Consider the following 19,712-nt stretch of genomic DNA (forward strand, 5'->3'; position numbering starts at 1 on the left):
TCAAGGGCGACATCTGCTGGATCAAAAAAAATGCATATAAAGCCTTTAAAGTAAGCTCCTTCTGCTTTGTGAAACTTGGGCTAAAATTAGCTTCACTTGGAAAGCAGCTGCTAGCTATATGTTTTTTTGGTTTGTTTTCATTGTAACATAGGGTTCTGCTTTTCTAAATCACTTAATGCAGAAGTGGATTTTGCTCACATCTGAGGGGTTATGTAAATCCCCAGATGCTTCTTTTTTTGGTGACTTTGAGATTTTGATTGGTTTTGCTTTTTGTATAGTTCACTTCTTGTATGTATCTGATACGGTAATTCATAAAGTACAGATTTTTTCCTGCTTTTTCTGTAGAAATATTTCATCGTTGTTGGAAAACTAGAATAGGACGCTGTGCTAGTAAGATAATATTACTGCATTTAGTAAAGTTTCCAACTAAAGTAGCCAGAACTTGACCAATCAGAGATGCCGCTTTGACACGCTATGATCGTGGGTTGTGCCGTTCTTTTCCATAAGATTGCAAATAGACCATATTTTTCTTAAACGAGGTTGATATAATGAGATATTGTATCTTCTACAGGAGAATATTCCATCATATCACACTCAGGTAGCTTGTGGTCAGTCTACCTTGGATGCTTATGACCTCATCGCTAGTAATGAAATTTCATTAAGGAGAAAATAAATTGTATTTTCAATTTACGGAAACAAAGTGATAATAAAGATTTGCTATTTTTGCCTTGTTAGAGGCGGGACTTAAGTTAATGTCAGATGTAATAGCTGTGGTGCAACAGGCTGCTAGTAGTTTCCTTCCTTGTATTGTCTCTATTTTTTTCATCTTTTTTAATTTAAATTGTAGAAAAATACTCTTCACATGGATTTCAGTAAACGAGTACACAGGATAGGAATGAGTCCATAAAAAGAAAAAGCACAAAAAAGCAACAAAAACAATTTATAAACAATGTTTCTGAGCTACAATCAGCTAATAAATGTATTTTTGACATTAGGATAGTCACTTTCAATTTTTAAGTACTTTAAATTGTGACCTTCCACATACACTACATTTACACTTTTTCAGTGTCAGTGTCTATATAGTGTAACTTTTTAACCTTTATAAATTATAATACTATTCATTTGTATGCTTATGCAAACAAACTTCAGGCCACCCCTTAAGAAGTCAGGGCCACCCCAGTGGAAAAAGTCTGGACACACCCCTGAGTGTAAAAACGATGATGCCAACGCTTACTGCCATAAATAAAAGTACAACATAGGCAGGTTTATTTTTTGGCATTTGGCTCGCTCTGGTGACCCAGTATAGACCGACACCACATACTTGTAGCTGTAGCCGACTAAGCGTTCTTTTAGTCGTTGAGGGGGCGTTTGCTATGGCTGTGATTTGAAAGCGAAACCTTCAGAAGTGGAATCATAATCTACATGGCCCATTGATGTCAATAACTGCTAATGATGTCAGAGTCTTTCTGCAGGAGAAGGTTAGAGGAAAATCTGATTACTGACCAAGCCTGTAAACTGAAGGGGGGTTTACAGTAATCAAACTAATGCAGCGTAAATGCTTTATCCCGGGCCCTGCCTTGATCAGATTACACACTGTAATCTGTTATTTTTTATTTAATACGTGACGATATACATGTAATATGCTCCTGTACCTACAGTTACTGTTACAATTTTTAACCCGCTCGAGAGAGAGAGAGGCTGCTTCTCCAGGTTCCTCATGCCAGGACTGACCTGAGGAAAACTGCTTTCAGTGTTAGTGCTGCAAACTCCTGGAACATTTTACAACAGGACCTGAACCTGAGCACTTTTATCCCTTATGGACACTTTAGAAATATTATTTTTAACCGCTCAATACCTGACTGTAACTGTTTTATTTGATTTTAATTACTGACTTATCACTGTGGTAATTTCAAGCTTTTAAATGATTTTAGTGTATATATTTTATTGCTCTTTTATTGATTTTATTTTCTGCAGTAGCTTTATCTCGTTTCTCGTTGTTTATCATGTATGTATGTTTTCTCGACATCATTGTAAAGGAGGGTCGCCCTCAAATGATCTCTCCGAGAACTTAAATAAAGGTTGATGATGATGATGATGATGATGATGACTGTGAGTATCAAGCGTATCTCAAAGAGGTGAACGGGACATTTCAGACGTAAACATGTGAAACAGAAACCAGAGTGAAGCATGCTGTAGACCTCGTCAACAAAACAAGCGACATGTTTTCAGGCCTTTGGTTTAAAAGTTTAAAAAAATCACATAAAAGACGCATTAAGGTAGAAAATTGTATTCATTTAGGATACTTATTGCACATGTTGGTGGAATTGAATGGAATATTAACAAAAGTAAGCTGGTTTAAAAGCTAAACATCGTTTGTTATGACAATCAAATGAACCAATTTATGAATGTATGTTGGTTTAACACAAACAAAATGAGACAAAAACAGAGTCAGGGTTTTAAATGATGTTGTCCTTTCAGGTTTTGATTGTAGTCAAGGTGCAAAATATGACAACACTGGTGTAATTAGCGCTTAAATAATTAAGTTGTGTTGTCATAAAGGGTGATCAGTGTTACCTACTGATGACAGGATAATGAAATAATTATAACAAGTAAATAAAGTATGATTTCTTGAGGTAATTAGATAATTAAGTTGTGATCATAAGATAAGAGTAAAATATGTTTTTTTTGTTATCTGCTCTACCCTTATGTAAAACGTGATAAGCATTGAAACATGATTATACACTCCTAAAAAATATTTTTGGCCTTAAAATGTTAATTTAAAAAAATAAATTAAATAAATGTAATAAAGAATCAAATTGTATTTGACATAGTAATGTGTTGAAAAAAGGATCTGAAACACATTAAAACACAGAGCTCGTTCTGTGTTTCATCATGTGCGTCTCATAATTTTCAAAGCGCAGCTTAAGTGAAACTTGATCCACAAAACATATGCCACGTCTAATAAAATTGTAGTACGCACAGAAATGTGCAGCACGAAGATGGAAGGAGAGTCTGCGGGCGTTGATGGTTTTATGGTTTCAATTTTTATTCCTCCATTTTTTTTTATTTTTTTTTCGCTAAGCCAAAGACCCCACGCTGTGCATGCGTTACCACCCATGCAGTGTTTGTGTCATGATGACCACTGGCTGCTGCTAGATTCATGAGTTTAATCCCTGGAAGCGCTCCAAGCATCCACTTTGCTGCTGCCCTGTCCTCTCAACCAAACATCAAACTCTTGCCTATAGCGCAAAATGCAGTGAGCCAAAGGGATGTCTGCATTTGGCATCAAGTTCTATCAGGAGATCAGCCCGAGATGAATAACCGCTGCCCTTGACTGCATCATTGCTACTCGATGAGCTTACACTGCCTCAGTATTTTGTGCAGTTTATTTAACAGCCTGCCTCCGTAAACACATCAGAGCAGTGAGAGCGATGTGCAAACACCAAATTTGTCCCAATGTGTCATAACTGTTACTTGTTAAAAATAAAAACACTTCCTTTACATTGCAATAATTGCACTTTGCAAATTAACACTTGCAAATTATACATGAACAAGTAATGACGCAGGCTGTGATTTTAATGTCCTTCTTTAGAAGTAAGAGTCTTGTAAAGGACATTTTTGTATCAGAACAGAAAGTCTAGACATGGTTCCTCATTCAGCATGTGTTACATTACAGAAAAATGACATTTATGGGGCACAGAGTTAGACAGGGGATGTAGAGGGCGACCTCAGAACAAATTTGTACTCCTATTAAACCTGACAGCTGAGATACTTCAGGATTTGTCAGAGAAAGGATGTATCATATCTGACGATACAGCCTCATTTTTTTTTTCTTTTTTTGCCAAAACTCTCAGCTTCTGTGTTTATACACGTCCAGACTTCATTAATCCGTCTGTCATTTGTCAGAGTCTGCGCAAAAAATATGACAATAACAATGGAGGACACGATGAGCCGTGTTGACAGAGTGAACTGATACAACCTCAGTCTCGGTCCCAGCCGGGGCCAGAAAAATTAAAAGGACTAAAACCATAATGTGTCAGGTCATAGTCCATCTCTAAATGCTTTCTAAATCCTCTATTCTGTCTGTGGCACTCAGCTCTAAGCTGGTTCAGTATGACCCAATGGGCTTAGCGCTCAGTCATTTCCTCAAACAGCTGGCCATTGTAGTTTTTTTTTTACCAAACATCCCTCAAACAGCAGTAAGTAATTTATTGTGGCCGACTATTTTCAGTTGATGATTTGGAGCACTGGGGAGTATTTACAGCTGCAGGATGGTTTTATGTGGGATTTCCTTAAAATAATCTACAGTGGCCATGCTAATGCAGGATCATGTAACCTTGGCTCACTGTTTTAATTAATATTGTATGAACACAAATGTACATATAGAATATAGAATAGAATTACTCTATTGATCCCAAACTGGGAAATTGTGGCGTTACAGCAGCAGGTTGTCCAAACACACAATATTAGCAAATAAACAGAATATAATGTTAAATACAAAGTAAATAAGCACTAAAAATATGAAAACTAAGAATGAGAATATATACAACCAGGATTTAACTAAGCATTACTAGTCTTAAATATGAAAAGATTAAATAGAACATACTTTGCTGGAGGTAGATGTAAATAATAATATTAAATATCTAGCTCAGGGGAAAAGGCTAACTTTATGAACCTACGGGTGCTGTAGTAAATAACAGGTTTTTTTTTTTACAATTCATGGGGGCTTTTTGGGTCTTTATTAGAGACAGGATGGTGGATAGTCAGACATTAGGGTGAGTGAAAATGGGAAATGACCCCACAGGTTGGATTCAAACCCGGACGACAGCCTCTTTACACAAACTAACCACTATAGAGACGGCTGTGGCTCAGTTGGTAGAGTCGGTTGTCTCTCAACCAGAAGATGGGGGTTCGATCCCCAGCTCCTGCAGCTACCTGTCCGAAGTTACCTTGGGCAACACACTTAACCCCAAGTTGCTTCTGCTGCTTTGTTGGCAGCGTATGAATGGATTAGTTATTACTGATGGACACTTTACATAGCAGTGACTGCCATCAGTGTGTGAATGGATGTGAATGGGTGTGAATGGGTAGGTGTAGTAAAGTATTATACAAGCTCAAGGCCATTTACAATTTAGGTCACTGGCACCCTTTGGTTTCCATTTTGGCTCCACTCTTACACTTGTTTTTGGATCATTAAGATTTGTGATCATTGTAACCTGATGGGTAATTGGGTCAATAATAAATCTAAAATACTTTACTGATATAGGAAAGATGAAAACATGACCAAGAATAGTTGGGAAGGAAGCAAGTAAAAACAAAAGCAAGTTTTACTTTGGAGAAGTCTGAAATGGAAACAATTGTGCAATATTTTCACCTTGTAAATGTGGGCTTGAAATCCAGTAATGTTCTTCATTCATGCCTGTTAAAAGTCCTTCTTACAACTCCTAACAGTTTTACATCTTAGAGGTCTCTTAAGGGTTAACAGGCTTTGTGATTATCTTTTATCTTTACAAGTATGTAGTCTGAACTTTGAGGGAAAATTCTTTGAAAACGTCATGATTCTCAGACTTTTCTCAGAAGCTAAAAAAGGCACTTTTTAGATCAAATAAAACAGTGATAAAGTCATGAGTTCTCAGACTTTTCTTAGAAGCTAAAAAAGGCACTTTTTAGATCAAATAAAACAGTGATAAAGTCATGAGTTCTCAGACTTTTCTTAGAATCATGATTCCCAGAATTGTCCCCAGGAGCAATTCTTAGTGTTTAGGAGTCTCTGTGAATACGACCCCTGGTCATAATCAGTGGATTGATGTTTTTTTTATATATATATATCGTAAAAGCATATCATGCAACCTGATAGATAACATAACAAATCAGCCAGACACTGAGACGTCACCGAGCTGGTACAGGACAGTGTGTGATTGATTCTGAAAAATAGGCTGCAGTGAAGTAGGATTTGAATTCCACAGCTCTAAATGTGCAATAGAATAAAACTTCAGCCATCAGCCTTTGGTGTTTACCAAGAGATGATGATGTTACAAAACGTACATAAAAAGTTTCAGATTGGGAAAAAGCTTGCAGCAAGTTATTTCTAATTTTTTTTTTTTTTTGCGGATGCTGTTAGCAAAACTGGGTCTGTGCAGAAATCTGCTCCCCGACCGGACTGATACAATTTATATGTTTGGATTAAAAGAAGACAGTAGGGGGTTAGCACAAACAGTGACTGCCACTATAGCTAAAAAAAGAAAAAGAGAAGAGAAGTAATCTGGAAAGTTTGGTTCAAAAACAACAAATAGGATGCTCCTAGTAAAAAACTAAATCGAGTAAATAGTGCAGACGTTACACATTTCCATTTAAGGTGTCTTTATTACAGTGAAGACTCATTATGTTTGATTAAGTTGACCAATTTTATTATGTGTTTAATTTTATGGGTGAGACTTAGAGCTCTGCTGTGGCATTACCCCCTCCCCCCCCCCCCCTCCCCAAAAGGAAATCAATAGGTCTCCTTTTAGACGCGCAGAGTCCTATAAACAATCCCAGAAAAAGATCAATACGCTACAGGAAAGTGAACAAGGGAGCACGGAGGAGTAAGGCGCCCAAGCACCCTGCGTCACAGATATCATGGTCTTTTTTTTTTTTTTTAAAGAATATCTGATACACTGATGTTCTGTGAGGCAAAGATAACTTTTTATCAACATATAGTTTCCCAACTCCCAAGAGAAATAAAAACACCGCAAACGTTTGGATCTTTTCAACGCTCGACGACTCGGTGGCATAAATACTCACCGTGTCGCGTTTCCCGCATAAACTGGAACCCCCCGCCTGGAGTCGAACCATATTTCTTCTGTCATTTTCCACCAAGATATAAAGCGCCGTTTAACACAAGGAAGCAATTCAAAGCTTGTTTACGGGCACATATACGGTGCATTGTGTAATTATCTTTCGGAGGCATTTCTTGAATCAGTGCACTGTGTCGAGTGACTCACACTTAAAACAGCTGATGGTCACAAGTTTCCCACTGTATGCTAGATTGTTTTCTCCAATGCTCAGGGCTTTGACCTTAATATCGGTATGACATGGCTATGAAATTCACATTTCCTTTCACTGCTGAGCAAGCTGCCTTTTCTTAGAAATGCAGGGATAACAACACTTTGTCCTCCCATGTCCTCTCTGAAAAAAACAAAGCGTAATCAGATAGAGATGGAAATGCTATATTTTTGCAAATACAAGGTGAAAGTTGTAGAGAGTGATCGATTGAGGTAAGATAAACTAAAGCAGATATAAAAAAAAAACTAAGTCTCTCTTTCCCCACAGTGAGAGTTTGAAACACTTATCTCACCTCTTCCAGCAAAATGTAGAGCTGAAAAATGTGGCCGGAGTGAACTGAGGGCTATTCACACTAAAGTAAAGTGTCTGTTCTCCTGTAATGACTGTGAACACATGATAATACCCTCAGAACATGTGAAGGAACAAGAAAACTGCTTTTATGAGGAGTTTATTTGTATTCTTTGAAGATGACAGTGTATGACTAATGACATCTTTGAAATTATGTTTCGTTTCAGGGAAAAAAGAAAGGTCAGAGTTAAAGAATTCTGCAGATAAACTGTGACCAAACAACTATCCAAGTTTGAAGTTTGTATGACTCTTGAAATTCTGAACGTTGCTTGAAGCATGATTATAAAACTTTTGCAAAAGAAACAGAAAATTTTGTAGTCATGACGAAAAAAATGCCCCAATGTTCAGTCTATATATGAGTTTTTGTCACAACCTGCTCACTTTGTCGAGTGTGACTGGCAGCTATTGCTAACTTAGGCTAATAATAGCAAGCCTAACATGGCAGTGTAATGCAAATTAAAGGTCCCATATTCTGCTTCTTCTGGTTTTATATGCTCTTTAGTGTGTTTTCCAAGTGTCCTGTGCATGTTTAGGCACATCTATGTGCAAAAATTCAAAGTCTGCAGAAACACGGCTTCTCCTACGTCCTCCTGTTAGCTGTAGCATTAGCCGTAACGCTCGGTTCTAGCCCCCCTCGATAAAAATGTATCAGTCCGACGTCATTGTCAGTGTGATGTCACTGATCTAAGCCCATTGGCTCGTTGTGGCAAGCCCTGCAGCTCATGTTGAAATTTCCGAGATGCGTGCTGAGCAACTGACCAATAACGACAGAGCGGATCGGCAGACCAATCAGAGCAGACTTGGCCCACGTGGGGTCTAACAGTGTGGGCTCAGCAGAGTGTAGCTGACGGACTCAGAGCGTAGAGGGAGCAAGGAGGAGCAGTTCATGAAAACAGACACTTTTTCAAACTTTAGCTATTGTGAACGTACAAAAGTAGGAACATAGATTAAATATACGAACCCCAAAAGGGCAGAATATGGACTCTTTAAGGAGACTTGTGCAGCATAAATACTTTAAGCGAGCATCGTAAGCTTGAAGTCAGCTACTTCTGTCATGCTGTGCGAGCTGGGCTAACATTAGCGGCAGCTGGAAAGCAGCTGCTAGCTGCTAGTGTGACTGTGCTTGGTATTTGTATAGCCTTATTATCACATGTATTGGATGTGCAAAATCTTAATGTACAGAATTTGTTTGTGCTTGTGTGTGCATGTACAGTAACCTGGATTTCAACTTTATATCCAAGATAAGTGTGCCATCTCTTTCTGTAGAAATATAACGCCTCTATTTGACAATCTGGGATAGGACTATATGCAAATGCACAAGTACAACTGTTATCCATTCAGAGTCAGTTGTGACGACAGGTATCTTATAAACCTACTCTAAAAAATACTCTAAATTATTTTATTTTTTCTCAAGTACTCATTGGGTTAGGGTTGGGGTCAGGGCCTTTAAATGAAAGTCATCTGATCAGTGACTCAAAGGCAATGAAAGACAACACTAGCCTACAACTACTCGCAAACTTGACTCTTTAGCCGTTTTCACATTCTGCACTCCGGATAATATCGAGATCATTTCGAGAGGACTGCTCTGAAAACCTTTCCCCGACCTGGCTGTGAGGAGCACAATGTGAATCCCCGTGAGGCAGGAGAAACTCCAGGTGAAGTCCGACTGAAAAATTTGGCTGTTTATGTCACATATACAGATCCTCCGGGAAATATCCAGAGTTTTTCAGGAGTCTGAAAGCCCTGTTTGATAGTGTTACATTATATTAAAGGAAATGATTGTAACTCCTACTCTTACACCATCTGAACATTGTGGAAAAACGGAAATATACGATTTCTTAGAACATGTCAAAAGATGGCCTCTGAGATTTACGACTCAGGGTTGTGGCTCACTTGGTTAGCAAAGGTGTCTTTTCTAGCTCTAGTCATGCTAGCTAACTTCTGTTTTTTGACAACATTTAAAAGACAGATTTAGAGATAAAAGAGATAAACAACTTAAATTAAGGTATTTGTTTGCAAACTTTGAAACTATGACCCAGGAGTTGTTGTTCTTTTATCTGACTTTCAGTATGGTACAGTGCCTCCATATATATAAAGTGGTTAACGTGTTCTAATAGGACTCAGGCATGAGCACCTAAGCACACCCTGGAGCCAATTAAAGTGTGGATCTGCATTTTAACAGTGAGACAGATTTGGTGCAGTTTCTTCTGTGCACATATTGCTAATTTGGAAAACTGATAAGGTCTTTGCACTTGTGTTTGGCCTCTGTGTGTACATACTGAACACGAGGATATGGCTTCCTCTTGTAATTCCCAATAATGAGGTGACCTTTCCCGGTTTCCCAAATACCCTTTCCAGCTTCAGCAGGAAGTTATTAGTGAAATAGTGTTACATTTCTTCCTATATAAGAGGGGGAAAACACACACACACGAGCAGGGATTATGATCTGTCTTCTGCCTTTTTCTGTTCAGCTCCAACGTTGAAATATTCTCATTACTCTCTCAAGAGTTGATTTTTGGTGTTATTGCGGAGGATAGCAGAGCTGTTACTGCACTCTGGAAACCCCCCCCCCACCCCATACTCAGTGCAGATTTTCCTGACATTGTGCAATAATCAACATAATTCTCTGCTGACAGAAAGGCAGCCACACCTCATGCTGATCAGCAGATTAGTCGATGAGAATATTTTAAAGGATTCTCTGCAGCTCACAGGGCCAAAAGTACTAATTTATCCCAGATACAAACAATTACATTCCCTATAAAAAAAAAAAAGAAACACAGCAATGATGTGACTTTTCTTCACACACTGAGGCAAATCATCTATTTCCCAATTGCCTTGTTTATTGAGTGGCGTAAAAATGTCTTGGCTCTGCTGCTTATAGAAGTTCTTGCGATCTCTCTTTGGAGCTAAAACACAGCAGGAGTGTTGGGTTTTTAAGGGGGGCTAGTTCACATGGGCCGTTCAATAAAGGACTGTGAAGCATTTGAAAAGGATTCAAAACAGCATTTGGACCAAATTTAAGGAAGTCATGCTCGACAGAAACTAAAAAAAAAAAAAAACACCATACCGCCAGCCCTTCAACAATAGCGAGGCAAAAAAGGCACGCAGGGACTGTATCAAACACGCAGAGAAATTGCCAGGGGGGAGTTTATATTTGCATGACACTATGACACCCTGTGTTTATTAGCATGCGACCTCAGCTTTTGCACTCTGCGTCGGCAAAAAAAAAAAAAAAAACTCATCCCTCCACCCCCTTGCTCCCCCACTCCTCCCTTCCTCCCGGAGCCGAATCTATTCCACCTCTTTAACGGCACAGGGCCTAGGCGTCCGGGCATGCTCAGTGAGCGTAGCTAATCATCCAAGCTGAGCCGTGTCCTTTGACGGAGAGAAATCCCTCTGCCTGTCGGAGAGAGTCCTCTGCAGATGAACTGCTGGTGCCTCTGACTCCGGCAGGGGGGTAGGAAGGAGGTGTGCAAGAGCATGTGGAGGAGAAAAAGGGGGGGGGGTAAATGAATTAGCCACACATCTAAACAGTTTTTCATGTCAGGTTTGACTTTTCCAGATTTGGCAGAAAATTCACAAACAAAGTGTCCCACGTTAAATTGTGATAATTCCTCTTCTGCTGGATTTTTTTTTTTTTTGCAAGGTGTGTGGGAGTTTTCTTTTTTTGCATGTCTGCAGAGGTCTAAAAAGGCGCAGCTTCATGCATATGTAGAGGTATAAATTCAGCAGCTCACCATTTTACGCTCTCCAAAGCCTAATGGTCCCTTCTATGTAGATACACAGCTCTGCAGGTTTTTTTCTGGTAATTGGTGCTAACATCTGAAGACTGTGTAGGTATACGGCTTCTAAAGATACCGCTTCTTTCCTGCGACAAAGGGAAGGCGATGGATTCTATTACAGAACGGAAGGGACGAGAAAAAAATATTTAAAAAATGCACGATTAGCATTTTGACATTATTTTTGAGGTGTGGCGGATAAATGGAGGCTGACTGCTTTGGAGATTAGTTGTTTCTTTTTTCCAGATGTGGAAAAAAAGGAATAGCGGCGCACCGGGGATAGATAGAAGCATCTAAGACGACACAGTGACCCTTGGTGAAGCGACAGTAAAAAAAAAACCAAAAAAAACAGTGTACGTTTTGACGGCATCATAAATCATCGGACTCGTGGCAGGCAGCCCAATTGTGCTGCTAGGGCAGGTTGAAGCTAACACCATCCCTCCTCCCATGTCCCCTGGCTGTGTCTGAAGAAAAGAAGTGGAACGGGCAAAAAAACATGTCTGCTCCCTCCGTCTTTCTCTATCAGGATTGATCTCTCAGCGGGCGGGGCAGGGGGAGCAACTATAGTCACGTTGTAGTCACAATGTTGTGGCCTTTTGCGGCGCTTTTTGATATCAAGTTGACAAAGTGGAGACAAGAACAGGGCCATGATCCTCGAGTGCACACGATTTAGCACGGTTGAGATGCACTGAAATGCACTCTGGGAGGAAGTCTTTTCTCTGTCCCTTAACTCGGGAGGGAAAGGCAGAAGATAGCACATGAAAGTACTGTACGAGTGTGAAAGAGGAAGAGGAAAATGCAGACGGACAGGGTTTGCCCAAAAAAAAAAAAAAAGAAGAAGAATCTCTAACACAGACTTGGTGTGTGTGGGTTTTTCGGAGGAGGGTCGGTGGAAATCATATTTATCCTGAAAGTGGAAATCTCTGGGCTTAGCGATCACAACAAACATGGTCAGCCTGAGTTTTGGGCTTTGGGTTGAGATGACTCCAGGGAGTATGGACAGTGGGAGGAGGCCTTGGATGCTTCACTCTCCTTTTTTCTTTTTTTTTTCATCCTCCCCACCCACTCCTGCAGCTGTTGACGTGGGCCATCATGGGGACTTTGTACAGTCTCATTCAGTCGGTGGAAAGGATTAGGCCTGAGCTCAACCACAGATGGACTGAGACTGCCCCCTATTAATAAATCCTCCTGTGATGCTGTACATTCATCTGGACATTTTCTCTCTCTCTCTCTCTCTCTCTCTCGCTCTCTTTTCTGAGTTCCCGAGCAGCTAGTGGACATGAACACAGCGGCGGTGCTAATCTGCCCGTTCTAAAAAGTTACAGAGGCAAAGAGAAAAAAAGTGACATGATGAATTGAAAGAGGCAAGAAGGAGGAAAAAAAAAATGGCCTTCTTCTTCTTCTTTTGCATAATTTGGTTCCTATTAGCGACATCATTCAGTGGGTTTTTTCAGATGATAATTTGGAAATCTGGGGTTGCGGCGCTAATCCAGCGGCATTACACTTTACCGAGGGATTACTGAGTGACAACTTCAAGTGAAACGAAAGATGTAAGGGCCTCTTAAGCCGTGTTCCTATTAAAAGCCACAGTGCGGCGTGACACTGTGGCAGGCTTCATTGCACACTTGCCAACTAGTTGGGGATATATATCCCCTGATAAACGCTCCAACGCTCATAGGGATTTCTTCATCTTTTATTTATTTTATTTTTTATTTCTCCCCCCCATCTGCTTTCAGCCATTTTAAATTTGTTTTCGCTCTAGCTTTTTTTTTTTTTTTTGAAGGCTATACTGTTTGTTTGGGGTGCTTTGGAGAGTTTTTTGGGGGCTTGTAGTGCAGCGGTTTGTGTGTTTAAGAGCTGACATTTTAAGACGGAAGGGTGAAGGTCTCTTTGATGCGTTTCCATCTCGCCCTCTCTGATGCTGCTTTGCTATCTGAGAAAGCCTTGAAAGTAATTTAAAGCTTTATCCAGGTGACTCCAGGAGAAAAAAAAAAAGAAAAAAGTTTAACAAGTTTTTCTTGCCACAAAACCCCTTCAATCCTTTCAGGTGTTCAAAGAAATTGTAACGCCTTTAAGTCATTTTTTGGGGGGTTATTTTTTTGTAGCCTCTTAACCAGCTTTCACCAGAGTTACTGCAAAACTGCAAAAGAGCCCCTAATCCAAGACAAGAAAAATATCAGTCAGGCTGTAAACATTAAGTCGGGTAAACACTTCTTAGTACTGTAACTGGTTTTTTTAACCCATAATGGAAGGAACTCAAATATATCAGTACTCATAGCAGCAATATTTTAAAAGTCAGCAGGCTAGTAAAACTAACATCTGTCTCTGTCCTTGCAGAGAGCAACACAAACACTGCACACAGCGTCATATCATACATCGGATGTTTAGCATTCAAGTAGTGCAGGCGGGTCAGAAGCAACACGGCAAAATGGTAAATGCACTTGAGCTTGTAAAGCGCTCCTTTCCAGTCTTCTGAATACTCAAAGGGCTTTTACACCGCAGGTCACAGCTACCCATTCACAGCCACAGCCGCCCTATCTAAACAGGCTATCTTATGCTGGTAAAAGTTGACATTGTACCAAATGTGCTTGTTAAGATTGCAAGTTTGCAGATTAGCAACTTAAGTAGCGAAAGTTAGCTTGCATAGCTAGCTCACCACTACTGATAACAGTTACACTAGTGTAAGTAAGGACAAACTAACAAACATTTCTCTTAACCTACCTGTGAGAGTTGACATTTTAGCAGCCATCCATTTGATGAAATTTCTTGTACTTTTTTCTTTTTACTAAAATGAATGCTTCATTGAAGGTGACTATTCCTAAAATATCTAAATACCTAATTTCAGCTGGAAATAGGCTAAAAGTCCAAAGGACTGCATTTTTAAGCAAATATGTTGCTAAGGTTAGCTTGCACAGCTAGCTGACAACAGATCTAAACATCTACCAGTGTGAGTTGTCATTTTAGCAGGCAAAGTTAAAGGCTTTATATGCATTTTATTGTTCACACTTAAATGTGATATAAATCAAGTCTATCCTCTAAAAATAACTCTGTGAGTCATGACTGTCTACAATGGGTGTAACACCCGAGTCCCACTGTCTGTGATGTTTTCAGAGTTTTCAGAGTCCTATCTTCAGTTTGTTTACATCGCCAGGACGGCCGGCTGACTCCTCCCCTCGTGTATAAAAGTTGTTTAATTGAGGGACTAGAGAAAAGAAGAATAACATACTGTACTCACTGCTTAACTGTGTTTCTAGATCACGCTCATTTCAGGTAAATTTACATGCAGTGTGAAGATACCAGCATAATGAAGATCACTAGCATTAGCATGCTAACACAACAATGCAGTGCAAGTTGTTTTGGTTTCATGCTGGTGCTCAAGGGCGACATCGAATATAAATCCTTTAATGGTGTCTTGAAATCTACTAACACTGAAAGAAGAATATAAACCTTAAAAAAAGATGTTGTGAAGTCTACCCATGATGAATTGCCTTTTAAAGTAAAACATTCGGTATGACTCAGATGTGTTTGTAGTCAGGGTAAACACTGGAAGAGAAATAGCCATTACGCTCCCGGTATCGCCACATAGGGAGATATTGGTGTCCTCTGGCTCTGGTGAAACGAGTCTGCCTCTTAAGCTATATGCAGAGATCAAAGAGACACACAGGAGGGTTAAAGCAAGAGGAGGAATAGAATTAAAAAAAGGTGTTTTTTTTTTTTTTGCCTCCACAGTGACCTGGATATGCAGCCAGTTCAAGACGCATCGCTTTCCTCTCCTGTCTGCTGACTGGATCCCAGGAGGGGGACAAAGTAACTGTTCAATCCCAGGTAATTAACTTCACCACGACCCAGGGAACACTCGCACCAGACACCACAATCCTTTAAGCACAACACTCCATTAGTCATATCCCACAAGGCCTTGCAAATGGCAGGACAAAAAAATAAAAAAACAGGGGGCATGCCGGGGGATCATCCAGCCCATATAATCACCAACACACTGAGGCAAAATATGTCTATTAGCCTGGACTATAATGAGAGTGTGTGTACAGTAAGTCTGGAGAATTTTGCTTGATCAGGTCACTTGGCAGACCCCCCCCCCCCCCATGAGCCAGATTTCATAATGTACATATTCTATAACACTGTAAGTTTAATCGGGGTAAAGGATGGGAACACAATGCAGATCCAGTGAAGACACAGGGGGAGAGCTGAATCAGGTCCTCGGTGTAAATAGAGAGGTGCTGCTGGGACAGCGGTAACAGAGAAGCCGGTGCGTGGAAACTCTTTAAATGTGCATCTAGAGCTTCACATTTCTTACAACATTTCAATAATATTTCTCATAAAAATCCATTACAAGAGCTTTTATTTTTTATTTTTATCACACCTGGAACATCATTTCAAATATGATCAATGAATCTATATTGGGAGTTTCAATATTTCATTTTGTCAAGTGCAAAAAAACCATCAAATTCATTAAAATATTATTACAGTGAACTATCTCACATGAGATGGATTCACATATAGCAGCATGCATGTGATTTAAACTTGCACACTTGGCACTTGGTGAATTTCGTTGCTATATCCTAAATGTAAAATGAGAAGGAAGAAAGGGACAACATCTCAAATTCATATTTTCAGAAACGTCAGGTATTTTCCTCGGGATCTGGAATTTCGATCCATCCGTGGGTCATTCTGTCTGGAAACTGGCCGTCTCAGTCCCCAAAACGCTTACAGACTGTTGTTAAGAGAAAACGTTATCGATGGTAAAAAGTGCTGATAATGATAATCACATGCACAAGATACAAAAGTTACATTTATGTTTTATTGTAATATTTAACTTGGTGGGACTGTGTCCTTGTGTAAGTACTTAAAAGGAACAAAAGGTGACTTTATTGGAAAATTTTGTTGATAACAATTGTAAAATTGGGTCAAATGTTAAATATAAGCTTTCAACCGGGGCACTGGATAGCATTGTGGTTCAGTTGTGTGCAAAATGTACAAAAGCTATAGTCCTCAGAACCTAACTTCATATCCTTCCCCACTCTCTCATCGTTGTTTCTGACTTTATGCATTTTCCTCTAAAGGCATAAAAGCCAGAAAAGTAATCTTTAAAATATATATATTTTACACTTAAACTTATCTAATTATTGTTTTTTTCCTTTCAGCTTTACACCTTTTTTTAATTCTATTCTAAGAGGGAGAGTGAGTGATGACCCGCTGCCACACGTGTAGGGATCTACCGGTAATGATTCATACAAAGCACCATATTGTCGGTCTTCGATAAAAAGCCATGTGACACTTTGTATTAACGTACAAGCAACTAACAAAGTGCAAAGGAAGTGTGGATGCTGCAATGCCCAGCGGACCAGCAGTTGCAGTCATTTCGATCAAGACTGTCTGGCAGAAACAAAGGCGTAGGTTGATGAAGGCCTTTCGTTCAATACAGTTTAACACAATCAAAGAAAAACAGCCCCTCTGTATGTATCTAACATACATGTTCACGTCAAACTCTGCACTAATTACTCAACATGCTTGACTTTTCCTTTCAGATAAAGCATCTCTGCCCATTGTCATACAAGCCGCGCAATATAAATATAAATAGAGTCCATGTCCCTGAGAGTAGAATAGATTGTATTCAGTCAATTTAGAATATCTGCAAATGTCAAAGCAGCTTGAATCAAAAAGCTTATTGAAATTTCTATGCAGCCGTATGGGTGTCTCTAATGAGGTAAGAAAAGAACAGTGTTTCTCTGACTGTGCAGCAGTCTAACCAATTATCAGACTTCCCTGCTGCTGAACCATGGGAGAAAGTCCATAGGTGATGGTGGGGAGGACGAGGGGGGAGCCACGTTGTTTTAAGTGAGAGGGAACAGATAATGGACTTCCTCTCCCTGCTCTCTCTCTCCTTCATTTATCTCTTTCTCAACACACACAAGTCCTGGCGCTTCCAGCAGACAGCCATCAGAGATCCGGACGTGTGATTTGACTACACATGTCAAATCTGAGCCTCATTGTCTTTGCAAAATATTTTATTCATTAGACGGAGATGGGATGCTTTCTTACCATTCTTTTTTTGATTTGCTGGCAAAACAAGTTTGTTAGGCAAAATGTAGCACTTAAACTGGCTAAATCCACCTCTGATCCTATCATTCCTGTAGTTAAAGGACATAGAAGATGGTCGATTTTACATCTAACGTCTATGCATAAACGCTTGCTCAGTCATCATTGGTCAATTTTGATGCATTTGGAGGGAAATAGTTCATTTTAAAAAACCATTCAGTTGCCTCTGAATCACATCCACCCCAGCGTTCAGTCTCTTTCCACTCGGCTGTGTATCAGAGTTTCATGAAGGGCTCAAAGTATACAGTGCAGCATAATGTGATGTATTTAATCTGACAAGCCATCGATACTGTAAGCACTGGAGCCCAGCAGTTTGTTTTCTTTTCCTGTCAACCACAGTCAAGTACACTTTGGTTCATTTTTGCATTTGGCTCATTTAGGTCGGCACTGCCCAATTATAAGCCAACCAGGGCTTGTAAACAAAAGTCACATGGACTCAAATGTAACTCGTTAATTGGCAAAAAAAAGAAAGAAGAAGTTTTGGTAACCTGTCATCCTGCCAGGTTAGAGATTGGGTGAGGCCTGCGGGGGGTAGAGGTGGGTGGTCAGGCTTAATAACTCTGATATGACTCCCTGCAGCAACGTCTGCATGTCATTTATTATGGATCTGTTTACTGGAAGTATCATTCCCAGGGATTAAAACCAGTTATGAACACATAAATACGACGCTGAGTATGAGTCATATTTAATAGTTTTATTTGGTTGTTGTTGCGTTTAGCCTGTGATGGAGGGGAAACACAAAGAGAGAGAGAGAGAGAGAGAGAGAGAGAGAGAGAGAGAGAGAGAGAGAGAGAGAGCGAGAGAGGGAGTGGAGGGACATGCTGCAAAGGGCCTTGACAGAAATCAAACTGGGGTCACCACAAACTAAGCGATAAAGCACCCATAAAGATATCATTTTGATCAGAAAAGTTTTGCATTTATTGTCATTTTATCATCTTTATTTCAGTTTCACACATAAGGGCATTTGTTAGATACTGTTATTGATCCTTTATTGCTATAATGACTTTCCTAAAATAGATTTTAAAGAAATTGTTGATTCTGTCTTCACTTTGAGACTTTACTAATTGAGCATCCAGTGCAACGCCCTCTTGGATTTTACACCCAAACCTTTTTTTTTTTTTCAGCGTTTTCATGACCCTCTCTTGTTGCTGTAGGTACTGTAATAATATTTATCTCTTCTTGTGGTGGCAGACCGATAACCCATTTTTGTCAGTTGTATTTATATACATAAAGAAAGAACCAGGCTCCAGCCATGTTGGTGCCCTAGGCAAGAGTAGGAGTTATGTTATGCCACATGAGTTTTAAATGGAATTGTCTTAACCTGCCCAAGTAAACATTTGAGTGAGGATGCTCCTGCCGAGTAGTCAGACCTGGCGGTGACACTGAATCCCTTCTGTGGGGGTCACGCAGGAATCAAAAAAACCCGTCTTTTCAACACAGACTCCTGAGGAGAGAGAAGGGAGCCAAGCTGTGGCCGTCCGGCCTGCTGCTTTTGTCAGTCAGACGACGAAGAGAAGAGCGTGGAGGTCAGGAGGAGCAGGAGATGACTGATTCATAGGCTGGCTACCAGGCTGTGTGAGGACATGTCGGCTAGTGTGTGTGTGTGTGTGTGTGTGTGTACAGGGCACATGGTGGATGACAGATTGGCAAGGCCACGGATGGGCCGGGCTCCATCAGCACCGCGGGCGGCTGTGATGTGTCCATCCTCCCTTCACTCACCACAGCCAGCCAGAGCCAGAGCTTTTTTTGTGTGTGACTGCCCGTTCATGTGGGTGCGCTCCATCGTCTCTCTTTTCTTCCCAGTTAAGGCCGTGCTGCTTTAAAGAAAGAGAGGACCATCACTTCATTTGCCAGTTACAATGAAGGCGAAAGTTTGTCTCGGCGTTACTGTTGCAGAGCCGCGTCGGCAGCTGCGAGAGTTTCTGTTCAGTGTGTGTGTGTTGGTATCGGTTTGTGGCCATTTCAGCCCAACATTCGTGCACAGCAGCGCGTGCAGATTGTTCCTGTTTACAAACGCGTGCACCATTCGCAACCAGGGGCGGAACAAGATAATAGAAAATGCCGAACAATTAGTCACAATGACAGCCGCTTTAGTGCAGAATAATTTGCCTGAAGAAAAGCAGGAGAGCTACATCTGTATCACTGCTAAACCTTTTGAAATGATTCCCCTCAGATGTAGCTGCATGATAATGGGTTTATCATCATTTTGATCCTGCTATATATACATAGGAACAAATCCATACGGGTGACAATGTGCTGCAATCTGTAGGCATCATGTATGGGCATACATGAATATAAGATTAATCTGAACATGACATGAATATATGAAAAACACTTTATCACAGACGTTGAATCTCCATGAAAAGAAACAACACATGCAGACGCATTTTTAAACGTTTTTAAGGACTCGCTCATTCTGGATTCATG

The sequence above is a fragment of the Labrus bergylta genome, chromosome 20 (assembly GCF_963930695.1).
Source record: "Labrus bergylta chromosome 20, fLabBer1.1, whole genome shotgun sequence".
Classification (NCBI taxonomy): Eukaryota; Metazoa; Chordata; class Actinopteri; order Labriformes; family Labridae; genus Labrus; species Labrus bergylta.